Source organism: Arvicanthis niloticus, chromosome 13, assembly GCF_011762505.2.
Source record: "Arvicanthis niloticus isolate mArvNil1 chromosome 13, mArvNil1.pat.X, whole genome shotgun sequence".
NCBI lineage: Eukaryota > Metazoa > Chordata > Mammalia > Rodentia > Muridae > Arvicanthis > Arvicanthis niloticus.
In genome coordinates this window covers 29882133-29888992 of record NC_047670.1, presented here as the reverse complement: position 1 = coordinate 29888992, position 6860 = coordinate 29882133, and the positions used below count along the sequence as shown (strand labels likewise).

The 6860-nt window shown below is 37.3% G+C and overlaps 1 long non-coding RNA gene across 1 annotated transcript in view; it reads left to right on the top strand.

Annotated features, from left to right (window-relative positions):
• LOC143434206 (uncharacterized) overlaps window positions 1–6860 on the top strand; it is a 48995-nt gene that overhangs the window by 21988 nt on the left and 20147 nt on the right. Inside the window, exon 2 of the long non-coding RNA XR_013103547.1 lies at window positions 4303–4393. This is a non-coding gene — a long non-coding RNA (uncharacterized LOC143434206). The remainder of the gene's footprint in view (window positions 1–4302; window positions 4394–6860) is intronic.

The window sequence follows — 6860 nt, the reverse complement described above, 5'->3', positions numbered from 1 at the left end:
GAAGGATTATATGAGGCAAAGGGCCAAGGACACCACAAAAACATTGCCCACAAAATCTGCTAACGAGGGCTTATAGGGGCTCACAGTCAAAAGGGGCAATCAGGGAGCATGTATGGATCTGAGATAAGTCTTCTGAACACATTTTATGGTTGTAGAACTTAGTGTTCTTATGGAACTGCTAACAGTGGGAGAAAGTGGAGGTTTTCTCAGACTCTTGCCTGCTCTTGGGCCTCTTTTCTTCCTACTGGGTTACTTTGTTCAGCCTTGGTATGAGGGTTTGTGCCTATTCTTGATGTAACTTGTTAAGCCATGTCCAGTTGATATTCCTGGGAAGCCTGATCTTTTCTGAGGGGAAACAGAGTAGGGGTAGATCTGGGGGAAAAGAGAGGGGAGGAGGCAACATGGAGGACTGGAGAGAAAGAAGGCTGCATTGATATGCATTGTATGAGAGAATACATTTTTAAATGAAAAAAAAAGAGGAAAAAACAGTTCTGGATTTATAAATTAATTTGGAGCCAGAAATTGAATGAATGGCATCAAGTTTACTATTGTCTTATTAGACAACAGTTAGCTCTTGATTTTGGTGAAGTGTCGGGGGAAGAGATTATATTAAATCAAGTTGAACAATAGTCTTATGGTTGTCCACCTATCTTGTTTCCTGGGACATTCTAATAATTTTGTAGATCCTTTGAGGTCAAATTAATTTGGCTGCTCTCTGGCCCTTTCCGATCTGATAATTACATCTACCTTGCCTCTGAAGGTTAACTGCAGTCACTTGGCCTTTGTTATTTGACATGATTTCATAGTCCTCCAATAGAAAACAAACCAAAGTCATGTATTTGGCTGCCATGGCAATAGATACAACCCTTCCCTGAGCTTCTCATATTGCCTCTCCATCATCATTAAATCCTTTATTAAAACCCCCATAAGGCAGTATCTGTAGTTTCTTCCAGTATGTAGTTCATAGTGTTGACTATTCTCAACTTTTAAGCCTATTCTAACATTCTCAATTCCTCGTAGCCCTTTGGCCTTTTGAACATTCTGTCTAGCATTCTCAGCATCTCCATTGCATTTACTGTATGGAGTCTATTACCTTGTACAACCTTCAAGAAACCATCTCAGCACTATACCAGATATCAATGCCAGGATAATAATCCTGAATCCTTGAGCAGGCTGTGCTGAGACATGACACAAGTTATTGATATTGACAAAAGAAAAAAAAAAAGAGGTGATTTCTAGTAAGTCTAGAAAAGGAAAAAAAGAAAAAGTGCTCCCTTGTGTGGCATCTTCCTTATCTTTCTTAAGTGAGCATTTCCAAAGTATCTAGGTAATGTGAAACTACTTTCTTCTATATGGTGTGGAATGTGTCCTCTTCCTTGAGCACTGTTTTCCTACTGTTACTTGAAGTGAAATTTCTGGTTTCTTTAACAACTCAGATGTGACATCTGATGTTTTTCTGAAGCTGTCTTTTGAGAGGGTGTGGGACATTTTGCTAAAACCAGACACTTGAAAGGGTGTATGATGTTTAGAAAAAATAGAACCCCACGAATAGTAAAAGGACTCTCTTGCATTGGTACTCTGTGCAATGCTTCACTGGTCTTGTTGGGTCTTCACTGTTTTTGCTGGCCTCCACTCATCTTCATTGGTCTTTACTTCATAGAGAGAAATGTGCCGAAGAACTTCTTGTGGTATTCTGGCTAATTCTGGCCACTGTGCCAATTAGGTGGAGTCTTGCTGATTCTGCTGGATTATATCATCACTATTGTTTTGTGATTGGTGTTTGATTGGTGTTTGTTATTGAACTAAACTGCTGGTTTCCTGACAACAAAGAGTGAAATCATCCCGAGAAACTACTTCTAAACAGGTCCATAACACCCTTTTCCTGATAACCTTCTTTTCTCCCTTCCTCTGGTCAGTGGGTTAGAAAGAAGATTGAAGTGTTTAAGAACCCTAAGTAAAATAGTTTTTTTTTTTTTTTTAATCTAAGCCTATGGTTACTTTTGCCACAAACTTTTCTTCTCTGTCCATTTCTATGAAAAATTCCATCTCACCCTTCAAAGGTCACTTCTCAGGTGGGATGAACCTCAGCTGGCGCACCACACATGACCCTGCTCTGTAACCACACTTTTCATCATATTCCAAGTTGTGTTCCTCATGGGATGGTTAGGCAGTCAAACTTTGTGCAAATTTCCATAGTAAGTAGGGTCAGTATTCCCAATATACTATACAGAGCACAGCCCAGACTCAGTCTCATTTTGCACAAAAGTGTTTCTAAACATGATGGAATATTGGGCAATCAAATCTCTAAAATGAAATCTAAAACCTAACAATGAATGGCAGCTTTCTAGAAAGATGGTAGTAACTCTATTATTGTATCTCTTTATGTCTTCTTGGAAGCCACTAAGTATGCTGTTATTTTACTCATTCATTCATTCATTTGTGTAGAATTGAATCCATGGCCTGGTATATTCCAGGCAAGTGCCCCATCACTGAGCTAATTCTACTTCTAGCTCATTACTTATTTTTCTAAACTGTCACACCTCCTTGACATTTCATGTTTAACATCATTAGTTCCTTACTTTAAATCAGAAGGGGACTATGATTATTTGGGGGAATGTTTTATTTGAAGTTAAGAGGACCAAGATTACAATGGAAACTACCCGTTGCTATCTATAGCATCATGGGCAGAGGATGGGGCCTCTTTAATTTCCTATTTTCTCATTTATAAAAAAAAAATGATACAAAAGTGTTTCCTGTCCCATGGCCTTGCATTGAATGAATACAATACACATATATAAGGCTCTTGCAATAACATAGAACCTATAGAAAGCACTTGATAACTATCAACTGTTAGTAACAGAAACTCTCTTGGAATTCCTTTCCTTATGCTTCCCCCAGGAAACCTTTCCTCCTTCAAGTCTACTTGAAATTATTTTGTTCTGTGTCTCTCACATTGTGGCCTTAGTCACTATGATAGTATTCATGATGATATTATTGTTTATGTTGATAAACAGAAACTCTCCTGTGATGATTATTCAATAAATTCTGACTGTACATGTGCATATGAATAATGTGCATCTCCTCTGCACATTAACCTTGACCTCACCTGAACCCAGCATTGGGAATTTCTTAGGAAGAAAGACTTCTAGAGCTTAAATTGTTAGAGAAGCTATTGTATTGCAGACATCAGAACACAGAGAAAGGCTTGCACTGAATGCCTGAGCTCTTTGTTTTCTAGACTTTGTAGGAGAGGGAAGAGATCTCAAGGTTTGACTCAACAATCAAGGTCTAAGACTGTTAACAAAATACTGGGCTTGGAGGTAAAGTTAGAGTTCGGAGCCACTGTAACAGTAACTACTTGCCTCTTAAAACTTGAGAAACAGAGGAGAACTACTAACAGGGTTGGTATATAACTAACATAACTATTTTCTAAAATGCCTGATATTACAGTCAGCCCATATGTAACTCATTACATAATGCTTTTAATGTTTAATTTAATCAATTAATTTCCTAGGTATTGAATACCACCTCTTTCATAACTCTGGTCTTCTAAAACAGCAGTTATCAACCCTTTGGGGGGTCACATATCAAATATCCAGCATATCAGATCTTTACATTACAATTCACAACCGTAGCAAAAGTACAGTTATAAAGTAGCAAAAAATATAATTTTATAGTGGAATGTCACTATAACATGAGGCATTGTATTAAAGGGTCATATCATTAGGACAGTTGAAACCTAGCAATCCTAGATTGTAATAAGGTCTTGCCAGGACAAAACTGCATAAAATTCTTCACTCTGTGCAGAAGGAGACCAATGTGCACTTCCAATTCCAAAATCTTGTGACTATGTTGGCCAAGTAAAATTTTCAGAGATCAGTCTAGGGCAAGAGTAGCCACTTTAACCATTCAGCAATAAACTATGATGTTGTTAAAATCTAATGGATGAGTCAGAGTGGGATGACATAAGACACTTTAAACTGTACAGCTATAACAATCTCACCTGGAGAAGATTCTAGAAGGTCCCAAACATTAGAGGTTATTGAAGTAAAAATTGTTTCTTACATACCAGTTCTACACAAACTCTCCTTTAGTATGCTTGTCCAGTTAACTGCCAGCTTCTCATTTTCATATACCTTCCCCTGCTTTTCAGAGTATTTATTGTCTGGAAGCAGCCCCAGGTGAGTGGTCAACAGTGAATAAATGTGACGACTTCTTTTAATCTCTCTCTCTCTCTCTCTCTCTCTCTCTCTCTCTCTCTCTCTCTCTCTCTCTCTCTCCTGAGAATTTTATTTCTGACAGTCTCCTCAGAAGTCATCTCATGAATCATCACTCTTCATCTGAGAATATTTGTTCTTTGAAGATTCTACTCCTCTGAGGAAGTTGTTTCTGAGTGAGAGGTGGATTGTGTAGATCATGAAAAGGATTTAGCTTTAGCCGAGCGAGCACAATGCAAACCTCAGCATCACCTACACCTTTGCTGTGTAACACAGCTATTTAGGACCATTCATTCACTCTTTCATCTTTTCTGTAACCATTTTCTCTTTCAATTACAATTCAGTGTTAATCAACTCCAGGAAATTTTACTTCAGTTATTCAAATGTTGTTTGATTTACTACTTTCTTTAAATATTGGTGTTCAAAATGAATGATGTATTTCTCTATCTGACACCTTATTGATACATTTCTCTAGGAATATACCATATTAACATATATATACTTTTATGGAAACATTATTAAGATCCTTTTTATTAGTATAGCACTGGGCCTTATGTTTTATAGTAGGTCTTAGCTTCTTTTCTTGAGTTCTGGCTCAGCATGTGAAGAACATGTCTTAGCTAACCTCTGGTATAGAGAATCTGAGAGACACATAGAGAACTAACTGGCTGATTATTAGCTTAAAACTGCAATTAGAATCTCCTAGGTAAGCCATTGTTTGTCTAACATAGATCAGTCAAATTTTGGCCAATGCATAGTAAGTCCAGCTGTACTCTGGTAAACTACCCACAACCAGCTTGCAAAACCAAGAATGAAATGCTTAGATTAGTTAACATTTACTAAGGATGCCATAGAAACTACCACAGCATGGGTGGTTTGGGTGATAGGACCTTATATTCCTATACTAACAGAGGCTAGAATGTGGGATTAAGGTGATAGTGATTTTCATTTTTCTCTGAGTTCTCTCATCTTGGCTTGCAGGTGGATTGGCTCTCTTCTCATTGGATATTTACATAGTATTTCCTTCATATGCACACATTTCTGTCCTAGTCTGTTCTTACAAGAATACCAATCATATTGGATTATGCCTTATCTCTGTGACCTCATTTCACCTTTATCATTTCATTAGAAATTTTCAAAAAGTATTCTTACTATGAAATGCTGGGCTTAGAGTTTCATGAACGCTAATTTTGAGTGGATATGGTTGAGCCTATAAGTGCATGCCCCTAAGAATTTGCCTTCTACTTAATCCAGCATTAGCTGAATATTACAAGTGAGAAGGGCTTTCTCTAGGTACGAAGACTAGATTTCTAAACATAAAAATCTATAGGGAGTTAGACTTTTCCCACAATATTAAAAGTTACTGAAATATTTTTAAATAGTCACCCTAGCCCACTGAAGGGCATCTTAACCAAGAAGAAAGGCAACAGGAGCTCTGGGATACTGGCATGAAATTAAAAAGAAATAAAATGACTGTACTCTAGTCCAAGAGGGGCAGAGAGATGCGAAGGGAACAGTGGTTCTGTACCCACTTAGTCCTACCCATACAGGTGATAGGTATATGGCCAGAGAAAATAGCCTTTCGAGTAACTCTTGGAGCCAATAATCCGAGAAGGCAGTTCTAAATTTGATATAAGACACTAATGCCTAAGCATAGCATCCATAGAAGAAATTTTCTGAGCTTAAGATTTAGTAGCAAGAACATCCAAAGTTTGTTTCTCGGAGCAAATAAACACTGCAAGAGATTTTAAAACATATACTTGGAAAGGACTTACTTGTTACAGAGTAGAGTGAGAATAATTTGGACATTTGGGAATCTCAGTGATATACTACAGGATGTGTTCCTCAGTAGGCGCTTCAATTGGTAACATAAAGTACAACCCATGAATTTGTTATGAATGCATATGCGCAGGGTTCAAACTACCCAACTTCTGAAATCTGAATCTATGTTTTAACAAGCTTCCTATGTGATTCTTAAGCCTATTGATGTCCTAGAATCTTTGCTGTAGAGGCGATTATTGGTTGGAGGTTCAAGGGTCAGTTATCATTCTAATTTGAAAAACACATTAAGACTGTCTAGTGATGTCACATTGTCACTATAGTCTTATTTGATCTAGAAATATAATTATGTATTGGTGTGATGATGGGCAGTTGTATGTGGTAACTTAGTTTAGAAACTGTCCAAGTTTATGCAATCAATCACCAATCTTGGAGTCTTTTTTTTTTTCTTCTCCCATCTGCCATTAATCTTCTAAATTTGTCCTTCACTTCATATGAGTCAAGGTTTTGGGGTTTTTTTTTTGGTTTGGTTTGGTTTTTTTTGTTGTGTTTTTTTGTTGTTGTTGTGTTTTTGTTGTTGTTGTTGTTGTTTTTGTTGTTGTTGTTGTTTTTGTTGTTGTTGTTTTTTTTGTTTTTTTTTTTTTTGCCATGCTCCTAGTTATCATCTAAATTGTGTTTGCATCACCTTCCGGTTGTTGGTCAGGATGTTAAACTCTGTATCTGAGAAGAGTGCTCCCACATGAAAGAACTCCTTTTGTCCAGGTTTGTTTTCCTTGGTCTTTGTAAGACACCTTCCAATCCCAGTCTTGGGTAAACTCTTACAGTTCATGTTGTGAAGTAGTGAATGCTAAGAGAAGGAGTCAC